The sequence below is a fragment of the Myotis brandtii genome, unplaced genomic scaffold, assembly GCF_000412655.1.
Source record: "Myotis brandtii unplaced genomic scaffold, ASM41265v1 scaffold179, whole genome shotgun sequence".
In the NCBI taxonomy this organism is placed as follows: domain Eukaryota; kingdom Metazoa; phylum Chordata; class Mammalia; order Chiroptera; family Vespertilionidae; genus Myotis; species Myotis brandtii.
Window position 1 is genome coordinate 3,719,635 of NW_005356635.1, and position 25,910 is coordinate 3,745,544.

At 43.1% G+C, this 25,910-nt stretch overlaps 1 protein-coding gene across 4 annotated transcripts in view; it reads right to left on the reverse strand.

The window, feature by feature from the left end:
- MED12L (mediator complex subunit 12-like) overlaps positions 1–25,910 on the reverse strand; it is a 397,491-nt gene that overhangs the window by 339,486 nt on the left and 32,095 nt on the right. The gene's annotated exons all lie outside the window — the stretch shown is intronic.

Genomic DNA, 25,910 nt, shown 5'->3' on the forward strand with positions numbered 1-25,910 from the left:
GCCCCCAACTTCCCTCACTGTCAGCCTGGTCGCCCCACACAGCCTGCTGTTAAGTCGTTTGGTCATCCCTCACTAACCCCCCTGCCAGCCTTGTTGCCCCACACAGCCTGCTGTTAAGTCGTTTGGTCATCCCTCACTAACCCCCCTGCCAGCCTTGTTGCCCCACACAGCCTGCTGTTTGGTCGTTACTGTTACTGTGATGGCGTCCCAGACAATTTGCATATTCCTCTATTATCAGTATAGATTATTGTATTACTTTCCATACAAACAACTGTAAACCTACTTTTGCCCATCCTGTACTAAACATGATTCAGACAGTTCTTGAGTCCCTAAGAATGCCGTTATTAAAAGCTTTACATTCTGCAACTCATCCTGGCACAGATGAAATGATCCAAATTACAAAAGAGTATTGGTGGACGAACTGCTCCAAGGTCACAAAATTGGTTTACAACAAATGTCTGATCTGCAAACCCATAGCCCTGCAAATATCATCAAGGTATTAGATGGAGCACTCCCACCATCTGAACACTTATAAGCCGGTTTCATCCTACTGCTTCCAACAAGGGTTATCAATGTTCTTGTCATTGTTTGTATGTTCTCAGGATGGATTGAAGCCTTCCCATGCAGAAAGGTTGACAGCACAAATGTGGCTAAGAAACTTTTAGAAAATATATTTCCATATTGGGGTATCCCCAGAAAATCTCTAGTGATAGGGAAATTCATTTCTAGACAAATAATTAAATAAGGTGCTGCTGATACAATGATATTACCATCGACGCTCCTATCCTCAGTCATCTGGAAAAGTTGAGTGGACAAATGGTAACAAAACCAAAGCTAGTTAAATTAACTGAATCAACTGCCCTGGCCAAAAGTTCTACCACTGGTTTTGATGACAATTAAATCAATGCCTATGGGAAAGTATAAATTAATACCTTATAAAATAGTAACAGGAAGACCTACACCTTTAATGATACCACCACATATTTTTCCTACACTCATAAATTCTGACTCAATATTGTGAAGCTTTATTAATGAACGCACTATGTCAAAGTTTATTTCCACCAGGTAAAGGAAGCTTTCCAGGACCTTTCCTCCTACAGATAGTTGAACCTTCCACAACTTAGAACCTGGAGAGTAGGTCTTCTGAAAATGACACCTAAGAAAGATTGTCCTTGAACCTGGTTGGGAGAAACCATACCAGGTCCTCCTCACTACCCAGGCAGCAGCCAAACTTCAGAGACTTGAACCCTGGGTCCACCTCTCCCAACTGACTCTACAGACTCTTAAAACTACATAGCCAGAGACCTCAAGTTCAAATTGGCCAGAGAGATGCATCCCCAGGGGCAGACATCTCGAGGTGAACAGCTCTCTCAAGATCACGGATCAAGACTTGCATCTCCAATATGAAACCTTAATCCCTTTTGCCTATTTGCTATCTGCTTTTTCTCTCTATCAGTGCATGGGAAGACAACACTTTTATTAGGATTTCACAAACAACAGCTCCTGCAGGAAATTTCATTGCTGGATTTGTCGTGCCAAACCATAATCAGTACATGAAGGGAGAGACCCCTTAGTTTATCCTACAAGGAATTTCACTGGGCTCTCAAATGCCACTGTATGCCTAAATTGTTGTGCAGGTCCCTTTTGTAAAGTTAAAACACTAAATTCACATACCCCCTTTCCTTTCCTCAATTTAACCCACCTATGGGGTGGGAAAATGAGATCCACTGAATACATATAAAAGACACAAGCAGTATAAATCATATAATTTGTAGACTTGCTGTAAGGCCCATATATTTAGGTGGTCCTCCAATATGTGATAATACCACATTTGAGTCTTGGTTGAATGATGCTCACACCCCAAATTTCCCCCAAACTATAGGATGTATTTTTATTGATATGCTTATACTTACCAGGGAGCCCTACCCTATTTACACCTCCTGGCTAGTCCTTTTTTAAAAACTATGTTTTTACTAATTTGAGAGAGAGAGGAATGGAGAGGAAGAGAGGAGAATCATAGATTGGTTGCCTCCCGCATGAACCCTGACAGCGGATGGAGCCCACAACCTGGGCACGTGGCCTGACCTAACCAGGAATTGAACCACCGACCTTTTAGTGCACCAGATGATGCTTAACTGAGTCACACTAGCCAGACTAGCTACTCCTTTTTATGTGGAGGTTTGGTACCCATCCCTATACTTGGGTAACTCACTGTCTTGACAGCTGGAGGATGAAAGGACAATGTGCTTTCGCTGTATTTAATGCCCCACTGTCCCTTCATAATACCTCAGAAACTCACCTTTGGTCTATTCCCTTGTATTTATACTATCGACCAAAAAGAAGTTTACCAGCAGATATTAACCCCTCCAGATGGTGGTCATTTGGACAGTCCCTTCTTCCTTGGCTTGGAGTTAGTACAAACATGATTAGAAACTTATCCTTAACTCTGGCAACCACTGCTGAGTCCACTCCTAAGGCCATGGCAGCACAAGAAAGTCCCTAGGCTCTCTTGCTAAGTTGATTTTAGATAACAGAATTGCTTTGTATTACTTGTTGGCTGAACAAGGAGGAGTCTGTGCCATAGCAAATACCTCCTATTGTGTCTGAATCAACACCTCTGGTATTATAGAAATGCAAAAAATTAATTAACTAATTAATTAAAATAAAAATTAATAGACAAGCTATGTGGCTAGTTAATAGACAAGCTTTGTGGCTAAACAGGTTGATAACTCATAAAGTAGTTTTGTGGCTTATTTGACATCAACTGGTTTGGTTCAATGGGGACCCTAGCTAAGAAGCACACTTCAGTCTTTTGGTACAATCCTCCTAAAAGTCATTATAACCTCCCTGGTGCGCTGTGTTCTCTCAGATTTAAATGCATGTTTGCAGCCATCAGCAACACATCAGATGGTCCCATCGCACTTAGAGAAACAGAAACAAGATGAAAAACAGGATCAACAGCAAAAGCAATTCTTCCATGAACCTGACATCATAACCTGTGAGTTTCACAATGAGAAAAGAGCAATTTAACTCTGAGAGTGACATTAATACCAAATCTTTGGTTAATCTCTCATGTACGAGAGATCCACCAAAAGGAAAACTGTTAAATTAATAAAGGCTCTGTCTGGTTGGTTGAAACATTGTCCTGATATGCCAAGGTTGCCAGTTCAATCCCCAGTCGGGCATGTGCAAGAATCAACCAATGAATGCATCAATGCGTTAAACCACAAATTGATGTCTCTCTGTCTCCCCCACCCTTCCTCTCTCTAAAATCAATTTTAAATTTTTTTTATCTTTTTTTTAATATTTTATTGATTTTTTACAGAGAGGAAGGGAGAGGGATAGAGAGTTAGAAACATCGATGAGAGAGAAACATGATCAGCTGCCTTCTGCATGCCTCTTACTGGGGATGTGCCCGCAACCACGGTACATGCCCTTGACCGGAATCAAACCTGGGACCATTCAGTCCCCAGGCCGATGCTCTATCCACTGAGCCAAACCGGTTAGGGCTTAAATTTTTTTTAATCAATTAAACAAGGAGGCCATTCAACTGAGGTGGCTCTAATGCGACAAAAGCCAAACCTAGCCAATCACAAACAGCCAGCTAGGGCTTAAGCTACAACCAATCATTTCCTTACTTTGCTTCCACCATTTCTCTATAAAAAATTTTCCCCAGCTCCAGACAATGGGGCACTTTTAACCACTTCTAATTTTTTGCTGCCCAATTTGATTTTTGCTCACATAAATTCCTAAAATTATAATATGCTTCAGTTTATTGTTTCACAAGTCTCTTCAAAGATTTTTCTAAATAAAAGAGTATAACCACCAAAATTCTTACAATGCTCCTTACAGAGATTTAAACTTGTTCCATTACAACTACTCAATGATTCTTAGAATAAACAGAACCACCAGCTGCTACTTTGCCTATCTGCAAAGGTGAAACAACTAAAACCTAAAAAACCTGGGGCACACCCAATTATTAATCAGGGTCTCATTTACAGAACTGTGCTTTGGGCACCAGATCAGCAATACCAAACCTTTTCCAGTAAAAGGACCCCTTGTTAAAGGTTTTAAAATTTCCCACTATATGACATGGGGAGTAAAAGAAAATATTTTTAATACTTGGGAGGAATGAACAACAATGAATTCAGAGAGTTTTAAATGTATTTCTTTTTAATTTTTTAAAATATATTTTTATTGATTTCAGAGAGGAAGGGAGAGGGAAAGATAGAAACATCAATGATGAGAGAGAATCATTGAACGGCTGCCTCCTGCATGCCCCCTACTGGGGATCAAGCCCGCAACCCAGGCATGTGCCCTTGGTCAGAATTGAACCTGGGACCCTTCAGTCCACAGGCCAACGCTCTACCCACTGAGCCAAACCGGCTAAGGCTTAAATGTATTTCTTTATCATTAACAGCATCGAGGGAACATTGTATAACATGTGCAAGACCTGATATTTACTTCACCACGAGCCAATGCCAGCTGACAGTGTATCACAGTCCATGCCCTGTGGCCCAGAGCAGCCATGCACCAGACCAGGCAGCACATGGATTTCAACACGTCAAAAACATCATTGGTATTTTCCAATGTTATCACCGATAAGGGTTTAATCTCCAACATTTACAGGGAACTCATACAACTTAATAAAAGGAAGATAAACAATCCAATAAAAAAATGGGCAAAGGACCTAAATAGATACTTTTTGAAAGAGGACTTAAGGAAGGCCAAGAGACATATGAAAACATGCTCAAAGTCACTTATCATCCGAGAGATGCAAACCAAAACGACAATGAGGTACCATCTCACACCTATCAGAATGGCTATCATCAACAAACAACAAGTGCTGGCGAGGATGTGGAGAAAAAAGAACCCTCATGCACTGCTGGTGGGAATGCAGACTGGTGCAGCCACTGTGGAGAACAGTATGGAGTTTCCTCAAAAAACTAAAAATGGAACTCCCATTTGACCCAGTGATCCCACTTCTAGGAATATATCCCAAGAAACCAAAATCACCAATCAGAAAATACATATGCACCCCTATGTTCATAGCAGCACAATTTACCATAGCTAAGATTTGGAAACAGCCTAAGTGCCCATTAGCAGACAAGTGGATTAAAAAACTTTGGTACATCTATACAATGGAATACTATGCCGCTATAAAAAAAGTAGGAATTCTTACCATTTGCAACAGCATGGATGGAACTGGAGAGCATTATGCTAAGTGTAATAAGCCAGTCAGAGAAAGATAAATATCACATGATCTCTCTCATTTGTGGAATATAATGAACAACATAAACTGATGAACAAAAACAGATCCAGAGACAGAGAAGCATTGATCAGACCATCAAACCTCAGAGGGAAGGTAGGGGAGGGTGGGGGTAAGAGGGAGAGATCAACCAAAGGACTTGCATGCATGCATATAAGCCTAACCAATGGACCCAGACACCAGGGGGGTGAGGGCATGAGTTGGGGGGTTGAGGGGACAATGGGGTGATAAGGACATGTATGTAATATATTAATCAATAAACAAAAAAGAAAAAAGTAATAAATAAATAAAACAAACAAAAATAATCATTGGTCCTAAAATCAATGGACCTCAACATGGAGAAAAGCAGACTCTCACACCTCTTGCCATTTGTTTTAACTAAAATAACAAGCCTTACAGCAATGTTAGAGGGACAGGAAACCAGAGACAAACAGAAATAAAAGCCTTGAAACTGGCCCATGTCCATATGCAAGGCCAGTGTTCACTGTGCGTTTTCATATTTAATACTGGTACAGGAATCAGGCTTTGATACTTTGGGTGAACTCCAAATGCATCCATAAATCTCATGCATTTATCTTAAACTTCAGAGAATGATCTTACTTTTTGGATCACTTTCAAAGCAATCTTTTAATTTCAATAAAAATTCCTTGAGGAAAGTGAAAACATTTTGATGCTAATTTGGAAATTGGTTAAGCTCTTTCTCACTCAAAGCCTTCTCTCCATCGGACTCAGACCCCGGATCCGTTTAACATGATTTTCAATGACCTCTAAAAAGCAGATAAGAAATGCACACAAACACAGACACAGGTGGTCACACACACACCCATTTAACCTCCTCCAGACGTCTCACCTGACTCACAGAGCATGCACAGGGACAACTCACTTTCCTCAGTCACCTACTCACACTACAAACAAACTGAGTAACTGAACTAAAGAAACGTCCACAGGGATGGCAATGACAGAAGTAGAAAAATGTCCCTCTCTGGCAGGTTGTGAGAGCTAGGTCCTCCCCAAAACAAACGAAACGTTAAAGAATAGCTCTACGACTATTGTTCCTAGCCTTGGACACCTTTCCCTGAAAAGAACAGTTTCTCAGATCCCTGGGGAAGTCTGCAGATCCCAACCTGAGAAACGAGACTATGATAATCCTCCTTACGGATGTATTTACTGATCTTCAGGAAGCACAGTTAGCAGATACAAATGGCCTAGAACAGCGGTCGCCAACCTTTCAGACCATATGGACCACCAGTGGCCCGCGGAACACCGGTTGGCAACCGCTGCTCCAAAAGTTTCCTTAAACCAGCGGTCGCCAACCTTTCAGACCTCATGGACCACCAGTGGTCCAAGGAACACGGGTTGGCGACTGCTGACCTAGAAGATAAGGGAATAATCCTTCTCTCTTCACACCTTACCATTAACCAATTCTATCCATACTTCTCTCACAACATCTCACATTTACTCCTTCCTTTAAAGTATGACAGCCACCTCCCTCGTCTATGGCCACTGTCACAGCAGGCCCTGGCCACGGCTCCTCACACACTGCTCTTCCCCTGTCCAGACTTTCACCTGAATGCACCCTACCAGGTGCCCCCAAATTAATCTTCCTGAAATAGGTTTTTTTCCCGCACTCACCTTTTCAAAACCTCAGAGGGCTTCCACTATTTTTTTTTTCACAAGGGACTAAAGAATAGAAGCATCTAGTCTAACAGTCTACATACACACGGTCAATAACATCTATGGGCCCTCTCTCCACTGGACTCAGACCCTGGATCAAAACACAATTACCTAGGACAGGCATTCAATGCCCTGAACAGCTAAGCTTCGCTTCCCAGTCTCGCTTCCATTCTAAGTGGCAAAATCACAGGGTCTGAGTGTGAATGCAGGGCCCTTACCTGTGACTGGAAACAGGGTAACTGACCTCTCTGCACCTCAGATGCTTCATTTGAATGAAACAATAATAATTCACAGGGCTGAGATTACATAAGAGAAAATGTACAAAGAGTTTAGCACAGTGTCTAGCCCATAAAGTACTCTATAAATGGTGGCTATTGTTATAAAAACTTAGAGCTCCTTTTTATTTTTATATTTTAACTCTCATTTAATCTACTTGACTATAATATTCCTTCCCACACACACTGTCTTTTCAACCTCTCAGCCTTATATAATGCCATTCCCATCCTCTGGAGTACATTATCATGAAAACTTCCTTAAGCCACACATCAGGGCTCCCCTGCATCTATTTCTTTATCATTAACACATCGAGGGGATTTAACAGCATTGAGGGAACATTCATTCGATCAACGAATAACTAAGGATACAGCACTGTGCTAAGTACTGGGGCTCCCACAGCCAGCAAGCTGCAAGTGTGATAAATGCCCCAAAGAAAAGCGCCACCTGTTCACAGTGTACATAACAGGGACTTCACTGGTCTAAGAAGTCAAACAAGAATTCCCTGAAGAAGCCACCTTTGAGCTGAGCGGTGAGTCAGAAGTAGAGCTAAGAGGATGAACCTTACAATGACCAGGCTGACATCTTACATAAAGTGATACAATATGAACTCTTAAGAATGAAAAATTAGGGATATATATTGTAACTCCTAGAGCTATCACAAATAAATAAATAACCCTATGTAAAGAGGCATAACTAAAATATCAAGAGTTAATTAAAATTATTTTTTAAAATAACTATAGTAAAATGAAAAAACAAATAGTAAAATCATATACCTAAATCCAGCCATATCAATAATTACATTAAAGGCTAATTAAATGTTAATGGACTAAGATTCCAATTAAAAGACAGGGATTGTCAGAATGGATAAAAACACAAAACCCAACTATGTAGAGTGGCTTCAGGGCTGTCTTTAGGGGTCAGCAACAAGGTAGAAGACAGCAAGACCAAAATCAAGACCTGTCAGCCTGCTCCTTTCTTTCTTTTTTTTTTTTTTAATATATTTTTGATATCAGAGGAAGGAAGAGGGAAAGAAATAGAAACATCAATGATGAGAGAGAAACATTGATTTGGCTGCCTCCTGCACACCCCCTACTGGGGACAGAGCCCATAACCCAGCATGTGCCCTTGACCGGAATCGAACCCAGGATCCTTCAGTCCACAGGCCGATGCCCTATCCTCTGAGCCAAACCGGCTAGGGCTAGCCTGCTCCTTTCGACAGCTACTTCCCCAACCAGGACTAGACCAGGAACTGCTGGCAGAACTATCTGGACTTCCACTGCTGTGAGAAGGCAATGACTGCTAAAGGGGGTGATGGCTCTGTGTGTGAAAGATACCAGCATGTGTACACGTCTCTTTGCCCCATATCTTGGTGTCAGCCTGGGATGAACACCAGGCAGAAGGCACATTTTCTGGAAAGATCTGAATGGGCTGCATCCCACCTATCCTCTGTCCTCCAACTTCTCCCAGGGAGGTGAAGGGGAACCTGGATACATCCCACCTGAAGATCCTGAATCATGGCTTAACTAATAATACTTGTTGGAAAAGTGTAAAATAAAACTTAAAAAGCCAACTATGGGGTATACTTAAATATAAAGACAGATAAGTTGATGGCAAAGATGGAAAAAGATAAATACCGTGCAAACAATGAACATAAGAGGGCTGAAGTGGCTATATTAATATGGATAAGGTGGACTTCAAGACATCAAAGATCATAATGATAAAAGGGCGAGTTCATCAGGAAGGCACAGAAATCATGGTCATGTGTGTCCCTAACAAGTAAAGAGGAGAGGCAGGAAGAGCACATGTAAAAGCCATAGGGCTGTGAAATGAAGGAAAAAATGCAGTCATAGCAGGAGCAGAAGGCAGGCAGGTGTGAGATGAGACTGAGCAGTAGGTGGGGACAGACCACACAGGTCTGTGGACCAAGTGAAGGACTGTCTTTATCATCAGAATGGTAAAGGGTTTTGTGCAGAGAGATGGCATTATCCGACCTGAATAGGTCTGCAGTGTAAACAACTGACTGGAGTAGGTTCAGACTAGATGGAAGGCTGTGGACAGGGATTAGAAACAGTTATCAGGCTCTCATAACAGTCAGGACTTCAGAGGATGGTAGTTAGAATCAAGATGCTGGTGACAGAGATGGATAAAAGTGGATCTAAAGAGGGATATTTATGAGGGCTACTCAATAGGGCTTTTGTTGACATGTTAGATGGAATGACAAAGAGTGAGGTTGTGTCCTGGCCAGTGTGGCTCAATTGGTTGGACATTGTCCTGTGCACCAAGAGGCTGCCGTGGGTTGTGGGCTGAATCCCCAGTAGGGGGTGTGCAAGAGGCAGCCAATTGATGTTTCTCTCTCATCTCTCATCGATGTTTCTCTCTCCTTTTCCCTTCCTTTCTAAAATCAATGAAAACATATTTAAAAGAAAAAAGGAAAAAAGAGGTAGGTTGTAAAAAATGTCCCTCACATATCTGGGAGGTAACAGCTCAAGACAGGGTACAGCAATGTTGGGGAGGGGTTGGAGGGAAGAGAAGATCGCAAGTTCAGTTGTAAATGTAAGTGTGACAGCAGACAAACAAAACAAGATGTTACTTGGAGGCAACTGGGCGTACAAGTCTGGAGTGCAAAGATACCTAGGCTAGACTCGTCAAGGTGTGAGTTGTCTGCATGGTAGTCACTGAAGCCTGGGGTGGCTAAGATCACCTGGGGACAAAGTGAAGTGAGAGGGCACAGGGCCTACGACAGACCTCACAAAAATCCAACACTGAATTAATGGCCAGGTAGAGGAAGAAAAGCCTTCAAAGGAGGCTGAGATGGCCTGACCAGAGAGGAGAGAAGGAAACCAGGAGTGCTGTGGTTCAGAGCCGAGTGAGGACACCTCTGCACCAAGGGAGCCACAGGAGCAAGTGCTGTTGGGAATGTGGCTGTCACCCGTGACCTGAGAGAGGTCTCAGTGGAACAACGAGAGCAGAAGCCAGACTGGAAGGAGCAGAGGAAGAAGTAGGAAGTGAAGGAGACTGAGCACACAGGATGCTTTGGGGAAAGTATGGAGAGAGGGGAGACCTGGGAAGATGGGGTCCTAGGGTAGAGGGAGATCTAAGATGTGAGGCTCCTGTGCATATTTTCATGGCACCAAAAATCCAGCGAAGGAAATAGTTGAAGGTGATAGGAGAAAAAAGAGTTGGCTGGAAGCCTGAAGTTCCTGGGAACAAAGAAGGAGACCTAGGATCTCCTGAGCCAGGAGGACCCAGAAGGCAAGGAGCAGTACGGGACAACACAGGTGCCCGCAGAGGAGAGTTTAGAAATAGGTCTGCAGGCACACTGTTGTAGGGTGAACTGTATACCCCAAAAGGATATGTCAGTCCTAACCCCAGTGCCTGTGCAAAGGACCTTATTTGGAATAGGATATCTGCAGACATCAAGTCAAGAGGTCATAGTGAATTAGGGTGGGTCCTATCCCAAGGTGGCTGGTGCCCTTATCAGAGAAGAGACCACAGGGAAGACAGAGGAAGAGGCTGGAGTTATGCAGCCACAGCCACGTATGCCTGGGCTGCAGAAGCTGGAGGGGCAAGGAAGGATCCTCCCCTGGAGCCTCCTAGGTGGGGCCCCATCTTGTGGACTTCTAGCCTTCAGAACGGTGAGCGAATGTATTTCCACAATTGCTATCATCCAGTTTGTGGTATTTGGTTACGGCATCCCTGGGAGAGTAAAAGATACTTGTAGGGGATGTGGGAAGCGAAGCTCTACACTACCCCTCAGGGCAAGACCACCCTTCAAAATCGGGATCCGGGCCATGTGGCAGCAGCAGGACCAGCTGCAGAGCACCACGGCTGGGAAGAGCAGTATCAGGGCTCTGTATAAGCAGACACCAGTCCCCTGCAACAGAGCAATGGGGAGTCATTTCTGCTTGCAACTCTTCTAAGTCAGGTGTCACTTCATAGTGGTTTGAGAAGTTTAACAAAGAGAGAGGCCCTCCCGAAGAGGGCCCAGGGAATGGGCCAGACTGACTTAAAGGAGACAGAGCTCCCCTAAATGGCAACCCAGTACTATGTCTCTAAACACCAGGGCCACATTTGCATCAAAGCCATATCTGAAACTCAGCTCTATATATCCACCCTCATCTGTATTGCTATTAATAGTTACCCCCACCCAAATCACACCTGCAGGCCATCAATCACTAATGGTGGGGACTTAGGGAAACCAAAAGGATATGAACTCAACACAAAACAACATGTCCGGTCTTCACATCTGTACTGAGAAGCAGGCAAAAACGGAAGAAAGGAAAACCATGGTGATAATAATACCACACCCTGGCCTTGAAGCAGCACTCACGCCATCCTCATATGAGCCAAGTGGCCGTGGCAGGGTAAGTCCCCATTCTACAGGGAGAGAAACTAAGGCTGGGAGGTTGGCAGAAGTGAAATGGCTAAGGAACCACGGAAGAATCAGGCCCCCAGTACGTCCACGTATCTCCAGGACAGCGAGACCTTTGCGGAGTTAGCATGGCCCTAACAAACCTACATTGGAATTGGGCTGCCTTCTTTTCTGTGAAATGGAGATACCTCCACCTGCACATGCCCACTGTAAAGAGTAAGTGAAAACCACACGGGAGGCACACACCTAGTACTTCAAAAATGGGGTCCTCGTCACGTAATTGAGATCTTTCGTATGGCCAGCACATACGGGCCCCCCAAGCACATGACGGGTTACTCAGTAACTTGCCAATGAATTGGATGAAACGTCCACCATGGATGACATGCTGACAATGCACAGCTCTCCGACGGCCAGTTCCCCATGATAGCCCGCCCGACCCATAAGTGGCCTAGTGACGCAGCCAGTCCCTCCTTCCCATTTTAAAGTGGGAGAGATTTGGCTTCAAAGTACATCTAAATATACTTAGCATTTATTACACTCTTATCTAAATTGTTGTATCCCATTAATTTATATTCAAATCACATCCAAGCACATGCCACCCTCGCTACCAAACACCTGGATGTGGCTCTCAGGAAAACTGCATGATCATAATGCAGGAAAGAGGACCTGAGGTACCCACAAGTTTAACCCGCCCAGAATTTCATTTAAGACAGCCTCAAAAGGTAGTGTTCTCTCCGGAACCCCCAACTGCTCAGGTAAATCACAGTCCTATAAAATTCTTACACTGCAATCCTATCAAATGTAAACTCTGCCTGTAAATCCTATTTTTCACTTAGTACTGGATCTCCTGCCCACTATGATGGGTGACATGAGGGCAGAGAAACACACAAGCAAGGCTTCTGTCCTCGGAAGTTAACTGTCCAGGGAGCTGACACACACTCCCAGCCTGGTCCCTTCTGCTTATCCTCTGACCCCCTTGCCTAATTCCCTCCCTGACCACGCCAGGCACACGCCTGCAGGAAGGCATGTGCGATTTCCACCAAATGAACTGCACATTCATAAAAAAGGAAAATTTGTTGGTGATACAAATAAATGGATGCAGGAAAAATCAGGTAAAAATGCAGAACACCCTTCTTCCTGCTTGGGAGAGAACAGAAATTGGGAAGTCTCTTTTTGTTGCTGGTGGCGAGTTTGTTTTAGGTCAATTGCTCAAAAACAGAGAGGCTAAACCTTCAATTTCGAGCCAAGAAAACAAATGTCCTGAGTCCACCTCCAAAAATGTAGTCTAAACGTTAACGTCTGTGACCACCCCTCAGCCTTCACCCTCTTTGTTTTCAGGAGGTTGATCTCCCCACCTCTTCCCGGCACTTAGCCAGCCTTCCAAGCAATTCTGTCGATTAACCGTCACCAAAGCAGCCCACGGCAGGTGGGCACCAGGTACTGAGGGCATGGACAGGTGGCATAAACCAAAGGCAAACAGGCCCTTTCAGTCATAAGCTCTCCAGTAAACAAGTTCATGCCAGAAGTCACAGGGTGAATGAGATGGGAGTCCAAACATTTCTTCCAATTCAGCAATCCAGTATTTCTAGGTACCTGGTCAGATCACTAAAGACAGGGCACAAAAAGGTGGGACTCAGGTCCTCAGGCAACAGCACTTTCATCCTGAACAGTGTCAAAGAAGCCCAAGTATTTTGCACACTCCTCTCTTCCTTTCCTTTGACCAATTTTGTGACCAGCTGCCCATTCTTCTCCAGTCCTATTTAAAGTCCTTTTTACTTCATGCTTTGGTTTCCACAGCCGCCTCCCTCACAGCCTCCTGGACTCCACTCTCCCCACTGGATTTATCAGACATGAGCTAGTGAGATCAATCCGACAGCAGGACCTCCTGAGCTTATCCTCACCCCAACCTGCTTGATCTGTGGAGATACCGCCCCCTCACTCTGTGCCTCCCTCATCCTACCTCCCAGCTTTGTCGTAAGAAAGGGAGCAGCATGTCCCCTCTTACTCAGATCCTGTCCTTCATACCCTCCATCCTCCTGTGAAACCTCCACGTGTTCCAACCCTCTCTCCTTTCTGAACTCACAGCACTTTTAGCCTCACTATGTACAGAGCACAGTGGCTGCAGCAGGGGCTCAGTAGCCCAACTCCATCAGTGTGCAGCTAAATGACCTTGGCAAGCTCAGTAACCCCCTCCCGTACCTCAATTTCCACATTTTTAAAAAGGTGAATAAGTGTACCCACCTCAAGGGTATTTATGAGTCTGGCATGAAACCAAACACAGAAAACATTCGAATGACCAACACAATCAACATCAGATAGCAAAATGAAAAGTGGCACTTTACACACCATGTTGAATGGATATATTATTCCTCAAGTTTAAAATAAATAAAAGCAATACACTGGTCATTTTCTAACAGTTTTATGTGCTCAAGATGTTAATTTCTAGAGCAGTGTTACTCAGAGTGTGATCTGAAACCCGTGCAGGTCCCACAAGAAACCTGCAGAAGTTTGAAAACGCCACTGCATTCCATCAGCATATCATTTTTCTAGTAACTCGTCTTCATCATATGTTTATACCAGTGCAACAGGTTGAAAATTAATTTCAAAAAGAAAAACTGGTTCTTCACTACTGATATTTTGAGAAGCTCTGTGCCAGAGGCGACAGACGGCAGGCTTCTAACTTTTCTACACCCCACATCGGCTAGTGGGAGGCATATATACATCGAGTACTAATAAACGGTAACTTCAAAAACATTTCAATTATTTAATGATGACTTAAAAGTAGGTCTCATGTGAGAATAATGTACTAGTAAACAGTGTCTCCAATTCATAATTTTCTTTCCAGAAGGAGCTGACATTTAATCTCAAACTGACCAAAGAGTAAAAACAGCTCTGACTGGAAAATATTTTCCATGCGGCCTACTAAGACAGCACGGTGTGTAGTTTTAAAAAACCAAAACAAAACCAAAAAAATGGAGAAAGAAAAATTATTTAGCTCAGTCTTGCGCACAGTTTTGATGGAACCTCATATCTTTACACAAACCAGAATCTTAGCAAAAAATTCCAACAACACTTCAGACAAAACACATTTTTTTTTGTTTTTCACTGTGGCCAATGCTGTATACGGTCCTAATCTCAACAACTTCATTAGATTAATCCATGAATGGAACGGCTGGGAAAGAAAAGCAGCAAATTCTACCAAATTTTAATTGACAAGACGGTGTGTGCACAGCTGAGCGGAGGCACACTGGATGTGGCTTGAAGGCTGAGTTTATTCTTGCTGGGGAAAATCTCTGCACATTCAAACTGCCTGGAAATTCCTGTAGAAAATTCAAGGTAAACAGGGAGCCCCATCCCAGTCCTGGCTCCCCTCTTCCTTGGAGGCAGCGATCTGGAACGCAGTATACATAAGCCATCACTCCCGTGGGTCTTGACCCTCTGACCCCAGGACTAAGCTGATACCCCTTTTCTCTCCAGCAGGTTTTATCCCTTCCTCTCCCTCAACCGTTCCCAAAATCTGTGAACACAGTCAAGTTTATAGATTTAATATACTCTTGCTTTATTGAACTTTTAGCAATTCCTCCGAAAATGGGGTCCTATTTCCCATCTCTGTGTCCTTGCCACCTGGAAAACACCCACAGTTCTGGAGATTTTCCTGACTCCTCCAGAGTACTGGCTGCTCCCTCATTTGTTCCCGCCACCCCGATGAACCTTTTATTGAGCTGACTACCTGCAGACAGGACTGCCAGCCCTCCCTCCACCCAAAGTTCCTCAATGGTGGGAACCACATTTTAATACCTTCTGGCACCCCCATGCCCTGTACTACGTCTTGATTTACCAGGTTTCTAATAACCACCAAATCCTATCAACAAATATTAACTCCTACCACCTACCTCTCCTTGCCTCTGGTTACCAGCGGGAGACAAAAGGGACATGGTCCCCGACTGACGGAACTTAACAATGGCTGGGGAACACAGCAGACAATAAACAAATCAAATACAAACTGTGTTGCATGCTGAAGAGCAAACCATCACTTTGCAGTGATAAAGAGAGTAATAAAGAGAGTAAGGCAAGCAGGCTGCAAGAGCCACAGGTGCAAAGGTCATGACGAAGAGAGGCTGCTAACCTAAGAGGAGGCAAATGTAGCTAGAGTCACCCCACTAGCTCTCCCTTCAGGCCGCCCATCACCCCATACTCACCTCCCTCCAACCACTCTCCTCAGAGGTCCTGCTGACAGGATGCAGGAAGTCCAGGTCTAGAAGGCTACATCCTCAGAGTCAGCCTGCTCCTCCATCTATTTGCACACTCTCGACAGGTGTGGACAAAAAGGGGCCACATGCTAACCTGACTAGCTCAGGAAAGGCCTTGCAAACTCAGAGACCTAAAGTAACTACAAAGGATGGTCTGAAATTAAAACTTTTTTTTTATTATTGATTTCACAGAGAAGGAGGGGGAGGGAGAGAAAGAGAGAGAGAGAATCATTGATCAGCTACCTCCTGCACACTCCCCAGTGGGGATCAAGCCTGCAACCCAGGCATGTGCCTTGACAGGGAATCGAACCATGACCTCCTGGTTCATAGATTGATGTTCAACCACTGAGCCATGCTGGTCGGGCTGAAATTAAAACTTTGTAATTAAAAAGCATCTATGGTGGGTAGTCATGTCCTAGGCAGGTATCTTCCCTGACAAAGATCAATTTTGATCTTAACTGAGCCTATCATCTTTTTGCATCTATAATAACATACCTTTGGAATGTCAGGGTAACTTGTAACTTCCCTTTTCCCAGACCCCTCAGGGCACAACCAATGTGTTAGGGCGCCACAAATTCCCTCACTGTTATTGTTATCATTATAATTATTGACTGTTAACTATCCTATGCCCACCTATGTAAAAGAAGTTTGTGTCTATCATTTTACTTTTTATCCAATCTCAGAGGTTTCCTGCTTTACTTCCTCCCACCTCCCTAATCTATCACCAATGGTTTCATGTAACCCACTTCTGACTCCTCCTTTGATGGTATTTCATAAAAATAGGTGAAAAACAGTCTCCAGATCATTGTCTCAATATGGTGAGATTCTGCTTCCCAACAGTTGTCAACAGTTTGGCTCAAATAAACTCACAAAAATTCTTTACAGCTTTGAATATTTCTCATGTTAACAAACTCATTCTCTCCTCCCCCTCCCCAACCCTTGGAAAAAAAGTAAAAAACATTCTTTTGTTCCCAATAGTGTGTTTTGGGACCACCATCAATCTACCTACCAACTGTGTGAGCCAGTCCAAGACCTTTGAGGTTCCCAAGAACTTTCCAGCTATATATCTGTGTGAAGCCAGGTTTTCTTCATATTCTTCAGCCAAAACAACATATTGTAACAGACTGAATGTAGAACTCAATGTGAGAATCCAGACATTAATGAGATTTGCAAAAATGTAAAACAATTTTCACTGTTGTGTTTGGGAAAATGGCTACTGTTCATAAGAAATATTTTCAAAATGAAATTAGTTTATTAATTTTAAATGAACTATATATATTTCTAAGATTTCTCAGTTTTCATTTCTAATACAGTAAATATGGAGATATAACCTACATAAACAAAAGCTCTATGGAGTCCTCAAAAATTTTTTTACTATTTTAAAGAGGTCCTAAGATCAAAAAGTTTTTAGCCTAAGCTAAAAATGTTGGTATATTCTTATACCCATCACTCTCTTTTCCATACTGTGTCTATCGTACCATCCAAATAACCTCTTAAAGCCTCTCTTCATTTCTTCCCAACCCCAATAGGCCAATAAACAGACCCCAAATGATGTCCACATCAAATCCTGGAATCTGTGAATGGTACCTTATTTGGAAAAGGGGTTTTTGCAGATCTTGAGAGGAAATCATCCTAGATTACCCAGGTGGGCCCTAAATCCAATAACAAGTATCCTTATAAAACACTCAGAGAAGAACAGACACACAGAGAAGGCAGCCATGTGAAGACAGAGGCAGGAAATACATTGGGGTGGGCACAGAGAAGCCAAGGAACATGTAGATCCATCAGAGGGAAGGAAGAATTCTCCCCCTAGAGCAGTGGTCGGCAAACCACGGCTCGCGAGCCACATGCGGCTCTTTGGCCCCTTGAGAGTGGCTCTTCCACAAAAGACCACATGCGGGCGCACACATACAGTGCGATTGAAACTTCGTGGCCCATGGGCAGAAGTCGGTTTTCGGCAGGGGCGAAACAAGTATACAAGACGAGTATGGATGGGAGAGTTGGAAGGGGTCGACCTCAGCAAACGTGCCTAAATCAGATTGAGGACATTTTTAGCAAAGGCCAGCTTAGGAGTACCCTAATTAAGTTAATAACAATGTACCTACCTATATAGTTTAAGTTCAAAAAATTTGGCTCTCAAAAGAAATTTCAATCGTTGTACTGTTGATATTTGGCTCTGTTGACTAATGAGTTTGCCTACCACTGCCCTAGAACGTCCACGGGGAGTGCGACGCTAGACCAGTGATGGCGAACCTTTAGAGCTCGGTGTGTCAGCATTTTGAAAAACCCTAACTTAACTCTGGTGCCCTGTCACACATAGAAATTTTTTGATATTTGCAACCATAGTAAAACAAAGACTTATATTTTTGATATTTATTTTATATATTTAAATGCCATTTAACAAAGAAAAATCAACCAAAAAAATGAGTTCGCATGTCACCTCTGACACGCATGTCATAGGTTCGCCATCACTGCGCTAGACCCTACTGACACTTTCTTTGGACTTCTATTTTCCAGACTATGAAAAAATAAATTTCCATCATTTTAAGCCTCCCAGTTTGTGGTAACTTGTTATGGCAGCCACAAGAAACTAATATACCAACCACCAGGACTGGAATGTCAGTGACCACCGTCCTAGCTACTCAGTCTTTGCCTTAATGTGAGTGACCCTCAGAGCCACTGTCCCCTCAAACTGTGACCCTTAGTCATCTAAAATAGAATTCCCTTACCACCCTTGAATGGCACCTCATTGACTCGACCGTAATATCTAAACGCCTCAACACAGCGTACAAAGCCCCCATAACTTGATCACACCTTTCTTTCCTGTTCCAACCCAGCTCCCCCACACCTGTACACCCACCATGCCTCAGGCCCACAGCCCAGAGCAAACCCCATGTTCCTTCAGGCCTCTGACCCTTGGCCCATGTTGGTCTAACGCTCTTCCTAGAATTAATTTCCTCCCACATTCTCATCCCCATCCACTCCTACACATCCTCCAAGTTCCAGACTCAAAAATCTAGGTCCTGTCAAAAAATGGGCTGCTCCTTCTTGTTGCCACAGCACTTTGCACACGCCTCTCAAAGAATATCTGAAACATGCTATTGCTCATTCACGAGGCTCTAGCTCCCTCTACACCAGACTCTCTCAACCTTGGAACTACTGACATTTGAGGTCAGATAATCCCTTATTGAGGGAGGCTGTCCAGAACACTGGAGAATGTTAACAACATCCCTGGCTTCTACCAACTACATGCCAGTAACAGCATGTGTGCGCACATGCAAACATGGACACACAAGCACACACACAGTTCTAATGTTAGTGGGGGAGAGGGAGGTGCACCTCCCCCAGATGAAAACCATTGCTCTATACTGAAGTCTTTGGGGCTTGGGACCATATCCAATGCTCTTAGCATTCCTTTATTCTTACATCCATTTATACAAGAAATTCTGAGTCCCAGGTATGGGTCAGGGACTGTGCTCAAAGTTAGGCATACGGCAGGAAGTAAAAATCTTGGGCCCTGTGATCATGAAGCCACAGCTGGCTAAGGGCCTGCAAGGTATTCAATAATATTGGATAAATGACTGAATTTGTTTGGCAGGCATATACATACTAATGTTTCCCTCAAAGCATAGAAAATAAAACCCAAGGGCTAAATTTTTTCTCCTCTTCTCAGGGCCATAGTATTGCAGAGTAAGGGGGAGCCATTTCTATAGACTGCCATATAAGTGTTGCTCTCTGGAAGTGGGCAATTGGTACAGCTTGTGTGTTTGTATCTCCAAGAAAGCTACCCATAAATAAAGGAGTGTCTCAATCAATAAAAAGAAAACTCTATAGGAACGTTCCCCTACACATGCACTGCCCACAAATGCCAATGCCAGGCTATCTATGCCAAAGGCCACAGAAGGACTGGGAACCTTCCACCAAAACCACAAAGAGTGGAGTGCCTGAGCTTCCGGAGTATTCTTCCCTCTGCCTAAGAAACACCATCCAAGATTCAGACAAGCTCAGAGAAGACCAAGTGGTGAGCCGAGCAGTCCCCAGCTCACGGAGCTCTGCATGCCCTAAAATCAGAACAATTCTCATTGCCGGGGCAACGTGAGGGTGTTCACCAGCAGCGAGGCTGTTTACAGAGGAAGGCCAAGTAAAGTTGCAAGAACAAATCAGGACACACAAGTGTGTGGCCCAGATCTGCCTTAACAAGTCACGTTAACCTCTCTGGGACTCAATTTCCTTTTGTATTGAACGACAAAATTAGACTGCCTCTAAATTGCATTCTAGCTCTAAATATACCTGGTCTCCCCCCCACCCAAAATATAGACCCACAGAATCTCCCTCTCCAAACAAAACTGAACAGAGCTCTTCCTCCCTTCCTAATAAAACTCTTTTTGCCTAAAGTGGAAATAAATAAAGGAGCCACTTCAACTCCACCTCCGCATCTGAGAAGCACTGGGCAGGGTTCAGAGTGCTGCCACGCAGGCACTGTGTCTGCTGTGCACTCAGGAAGCCAGAGAGCAGGAGAGTTCTGGAAAATGTGTATTCTCTGAAAAGGGGGCTCATGTTGTGATGATTTGAGGGTGCCAGAATTTAAGTGGGAAGTACCATGACAACATTAGAATGCTTTCAGCTACAAGAAATTGACAACTGGTCCAACAATAGCTACACCACCTGGACATCTACCATTTTACTTAACAAGAAGTCCAGGGAGAGGTGGTCCCAAGGTAAATTCAGTAGCTTTAACAATTTCATAAAGCCACTCAATTGCCCCCTCTTGTACTGACTTTTCATCCACAGGCTTGTTGCCTCATGGTACAGAGAGACTCCTTGGCTCCAACTACCACATCCTCTTACTACTTTTCCAAAGACAGGAAATTAAGGAGCTATCAGGTATAAAGGGTACTCTTCCCCTGTGCCTGTATTTTTTTCTGTAAAGAAAAAATTCTTCTACAGAAGTCCAGTAGTAAATTACCATTAAATGTCTCTAACCAGAATTAAGTCATCTGCTCGCTCCAAAATTCAAGAAAGGCTAGGAAAGTGAGATCTGGCTTTTCTTTAAAAACTTTTTTATAGGAAGTGGATAAGGGAAACCTGGGATAAGAATGATGGTGAAGCACCAGCCAAGTTTCTGCAACATACAAGTAGACCCAGTGGTGTGCTGGCAAATGCTTCAAAACCAGATTTTTTTTTTTTTTTTTTTTTGGAAGGGGGTGAGGGTGAAGAGGGGAAAAAAGCAAAACAAAACAAAAAAAAAACTCTAATTTGTAGCATTTGCCAATATCCTTGGTGTAAATATTCCCATTGTGCTAGATTTCAAACTACCAACATAGTATTAACCAGCTCACAAAATTCCTGAAATTTTTATGCTCATCAGGTACAAGCACACCACTGAATGTATACCTTGCACTTGGTAATAATTTAAGTTTACAATGCTCCTTCATATTTAAAACACTCTAGATGATTCGGTGGTATTCTCCCAGCTCATAGGTGAGGGAAAAGACAGCACCCCAAATCACACAGCACATGTGGCAGAGCTGAAGTGCTCACATGAGAGCCCCCACCCCAACCCTACCACAGTTTGCAGCATCAGGTGTATAAGTGTCTGTATCTACATCCTATAATATCCCTCGGCCTACCTATCAGCTAAAGGGCTCTAGTTTGGTTAGGAACCAATAACAAAGACCCATTCCTATAAACTCAGTCAAAGTTACCTAATAATTATTCTATAAGGTATATTCTTCTATGACAGTAGTAGTACATGGTTATTGTTACAGCTTAGAATACAGATTAGTACAAAAAAAGAAAAATCACCCTTAATCTCATCCTCAAGAGATAACAACTGTTTGAATGTGGGTAATAATCTTTTCAGAATATTAGACACACAGGGTGGGGCAAAAGTAGGTTTACAGCTTTGAGTACGTGAAACAGAGTTTATTCTTGAACTATCATTTACTAATTATTTTATTATTTTCCATGCAAACAACTGTAAACATACTTTTGCCCCACCCTGTATATTTTTTAAGAAGTCATGCTATTTTGCAATATAAAGACATTTTTCTTTATTATGTAAATTTCCCAAAACATAGAGAAATAGGTTGAAGGTTGGTATAATGAGCTCTGCTGTGGCCATCACCCAGCTTCAGAAATTATCTACAGACATTTAAAAGTCAGTGTTTCCACTTCCCTTCTCAGGGAGGAATGTGTAGGAGGCAGGCCTCTCCCTCTGGCTTTCCCCTCAGACTTCAGGCTGAGTCAGCCAGCTCCTTGCAGCGCCGCTGGGAGAACACTACTGAAGAGAACTCTTCATCATGCCACTCTTCTCATGGGTCCCTCCAACTTCTCCAATTCCTTTCTCGTCTGTCAAGAAGCCTCAGAAGTAGGGTTCAGAGCTCATTACATACATCACAATTCTTGGAGTTTCCATCTTCTACTAGCTCCATTCTTCCATGTCTGCTTTGCCCTCATGTCTAGGTGCACGCACCCCATGGGAAACCCTGCTAACTGGTTTAACTAAAATCCTAGGACTGTGTTCATCCTCATCTTGCCCTACTTAGTACCCAGCCAACCCAGCAACTTCCAGACCTCACTTCCTGGCACTGCATCGCCACAGGCACCAGACCAAGTGAAATACCGAAAGACTGAAGGATAGTGGCTGCACCCCAAATTAACAGCTTTGCATGAGTCCCCAAAGTGCCCAGTTGAGACCCACACCCAGAGTCAAAAATCTCTGCTGCCCAGACAAGTTCAAAGAATAGCCTCATGGGACAAAACAAGAACTGCTCCCCAGGGCCCCAGTTTAGCCAAGTGCATGCAGGAGGGAGCTGTGGATATTTAAAGACTGAGGAATAGAATACTACTCTGCTATAAACCATGCACAGCTGACAGAAAACAAGACTATGCTGGGAACCACGATTAGAACAAAACTTCCAGGGGAAAGTAGCTAAACTCATTTGCACCATTTTGTACCAAAAGGTACTAACACTTGGAACAGTGTCTTTGTCTAAAGATTCTAACACATCAAAGACTGGGGAGCAGGTCGGAATAAGGGAGAGTGGTCTACAAGTTCTCTACAAATAAGACATAAAGTAAAACAATGATAGTCAAACTTACACAATTAAAACTCACAGCTACAGTAATAAGAATACTTTCTACCAGGAGAGGTTTTCTCACACAAATGTAATGCTAATTTAGCACCACGTTCCCGAATTTCTCTGAAAAGCACCATTATACTAATTTACAAATGAGAAGTTATGCACCTTGCCCAAGGCCACACAACTGCAAAGAGGCTGAACCAGAATTCATGTCCAGGTCTGTACAAATGGGAAGTCCACACTTCCTCCATTAATCAGCATTTCCCACAAGGCAGGACACACAAAGATGGCCTTTTTTGTTGTTATTCTTAATCCTCACCAGCAGATATTTTTTCCATTGATTTTTAGAAAGAGAGGGAGGGGGAGAGAGGAAAAGAAGAGAAATGAGGAGGGAGAGGGAGAAAAAGAGAGAAATATCATGTGAGAAACACATCCATTGGCTGCCACCTGAACATGCCCCAACCTGGGGTGGGGATTGAACCCAGGCACATGCCCTAGACCAGGAATCGAACCAGCAACCATTTGGTGCACAAGCTGTGGTGCTCTAACCACTGAATGCACTTGTCAGGGCAAACTTTTAAGTTCTAATATTATCGTCTTGTTTAAATCCTTATAGTCATGTGTGCATATGTAATATTAAGTAAATAAAAAATTTAAATTATAGACATGAAATAAATTTTACATTTTATGTGTATACATGAAACATAAAAAGTTTCTTAAAAGATAATTTAAAGGAAACATTAGGATAAAAGAACAGGTGATACAGAGATAGGGTATAAATTCTGAGACAATACATAAATCACTGAAGCTTGTAGAAAACACTGCTCACCAGACCACCACACCACCACCCAAGAACAGCCAAGCACCTGTTTGTTCCATACTGTACTCAAATTTGACTATAGTCACACATAACTCTGACTCTGCTCCAGGGAGATAAAATGTGGCTGCTTTGAGGGGAAGGGCACAACATCAGTACAACAATTTAGCACAAATCATCCTTAACACAGTATTGGTTGACATAAATACTGGTTTGGTGGTCCAACTCCTCTGCTTATCTACCACACACCTTGATTAAGTCCAGTCCCCTTTTCTGGGCTTCAGTTTCACTTTGTCAAAAGAAAGTTACCACAAAAGTAGACTCTAAGGTCACTTCCAGTTTTAGAATTTCATAAACTGTTGCAAGATCCTAAAATCCCAAATTATTTTTTCCAGAATCATAGAGGCCCCAATCCTAAATGAGTATCGATCTGAGAAATAAATGGTCAGTCTATGTTTCCAGAGAGCAAAGTATTAACAGCACAATATATGATAAAGTCCTGTGGAGTACAACACACTCTCTAATGAATGGCATCCCAGGCCACCATACCTCAACTGGGAATGCTATCAATTATGCTGCCCTCTAGAAAGATGTAGCAAGACATGAATTACAGGATGACAAAGATCAGCCAATCAATGTACCTGTCCCAAACAAAACTCTAAAAATTTCCTGCCACTGCCCTAGCCAGTTTTGCTCAGTGGATAGAGCGTTAGCCCAAGCACCTAAGGGTCTTGGGTTCGATTCCTGGTCAAGGGCCACGTTCAGGGCACTTGCAGAAGGCAATCAATAGATGTGTCTCTCTCACATTGATGTTTCTCTGTTTCTCCCCCTCCCTTCCACTCTCTCTGAAAATCAGAGGAATAATACCTGCGATGAGGATTAACAACAACAAAAAATTTCCTGCCGCTAATTTTTAAATTATTAATTTTCATTACATTTGGTCCTTCATGTGTTGTTTCCAGTCCTTAACAATCAAGTTTATTCTGAGTCAAGGAGAATAAATGGGAAAGAAATCTTTAAAAATCTCAAACTTATATTAAGCCTCAGCTGAAAACTACCTGTAAAACTTTTCCAGTTCAATTTGAATTACTCCAAAGATGCTCAAACATATTTAGTGTGCTAAACCTCTAAAAGCTGTCACTCCTTATTTTTCAGAAACATTATTAACAGTTGGACCAGAACATTTTTTCTCTATTATTGAATTAGATACATTTATCAAAAGGGAAGTCTTAAGGGAACCCTCCTTGCCTTCTTTACAGCGCCCTTTCTGTGATGTCAGTGGGCCTGTAAACTTTTAAAATAGGGTCTTTAGATTCCAGAAAGAAGTTCTGAAATGCGCTCACTTCTTGTTTAGCTCAAGAAATAGAGGATGGGTGGGCTGCAACTGACAAACTCAGAAAGCACAGCTGGGTAGCAGGTAATCTTAAAAAAAAAAAAAAAAAAAGCAAATCCCTGAGCAAATTGTGTAGCCAATGTTGATCATTATAACTGGAGAGTTGTTACATAATTACTTGTTAACTACTGACAGACAATACATGGCTACGAAAAGCCATGGTTACTCTACCCATTGAAGACAGTGTAACCAGTGCACCAGTCAAGGTTTCTCCAATTAATTTCGGTACCTATTCCCTTCCAAGGTAACCCGACTGCTTTTACATATACAAAACAGACTCCAGCAATTAAGCCACTAGCCTCTACGGACGAAATCAGTGTTTCCGGTAATATTGATCTTTAAAGGGGAGACGAGATATAAAAAGAAGTAAGTTCAAAGAACTAAATACTTATCACCTCGATAAAAAAGACTTCATTCTAAACTGGAAATTTTGAACAGAAAAGCCCCCCTCCACACACACACACACACACACACACACACAGAGGCATTCGCCTGGTCCCTGCTCAGCTGGCGCAAAACACAAGACCTGTATCGGATGCACCCCATTCCAACATTTTCCAAAAAGTTTACGAAGATTTACCGAAGCGGCGGGAAGAAAAATTAAGCATGCAGAAGCGGGGGAGAGCGAACTGGAGGATTATGGCAAAGAAGAACCCGATGAAGCGCCCAGCAATGCCATGCAAGGCCCGCTAACCGAGTAGTGACCCTGCACTGCACCGGAGGAGCAAGCGCCCCAGTGGAGCGCGGGAACTGACAGCCGTTCGGTTTATGCTG